The following is a 690-nucleotide window of genomic DNA, read 5'->3' on the forward strand; positions in this document are numbered from 1 at the left end:
GTGTGTATATATATATATATATATGTATATATATATATACATATAAGATAAGATAAGATAAGATAAGATAACCTTTATTAGTCCCACACGTGGGAAATTTGTTTTGTCACAGCAGGAAGTGGACAGTGCAAAAGTTATGAGGCAAAAATTAGAATACAATAAGAATAAATACAGTACACAACTGTACAGAATAGAACTATATATATATATATATATATATATATATATATATATATATATATATATATATAGTTCTATTCTGTACAGTTGTGTACTGTATTTATTCTTATACAGCTTAAGTTAAGCAAAAGTTAAATCTACAAGAACAAATCACAATTTTGTTTTAAAAATTAAAATAAATGCACAATAAGATTCACATGTTCACATTAGAAACAATTAAAAAGAAGAGAATCACATACTGACGGGAAAACTCATAATTCCTGAGAAGAAACTCACAAATTGTAGAGGATAAAAAGCAAAAAGTTAAAATAAAAAAAAATTATTTAAAAATTAATTTAAAATTTTAAAAAAATTAAAAAAAAATGATATTATTGTATTTTTGTGGTAATATTTTGTGCTTTTAATGATTATAGAGTTTTTAGTGATGATATTTGAGTTCTCATTTGTTAAATGAGCTTTTGTTATTTTGTTTTTATTCTGAAATCGGTGACGGAACTTTAACCCGGAAGC

The sequence above is a fragment of the Astatotilapia calliptera genome, chromosome 19 (assembly GCF_964374335.1).
Source record: "Astatotilapia calliptera chromosome 19, fAstCal68.1, whole genome shotgun sequence".
Classification (NCBI taxonomy): Eukaryota; Metazoa; Chordata; class Actinopteri; order Cichliformes; family Cichlidae; genus Astatotilapia; species Astatotilapia calliptera.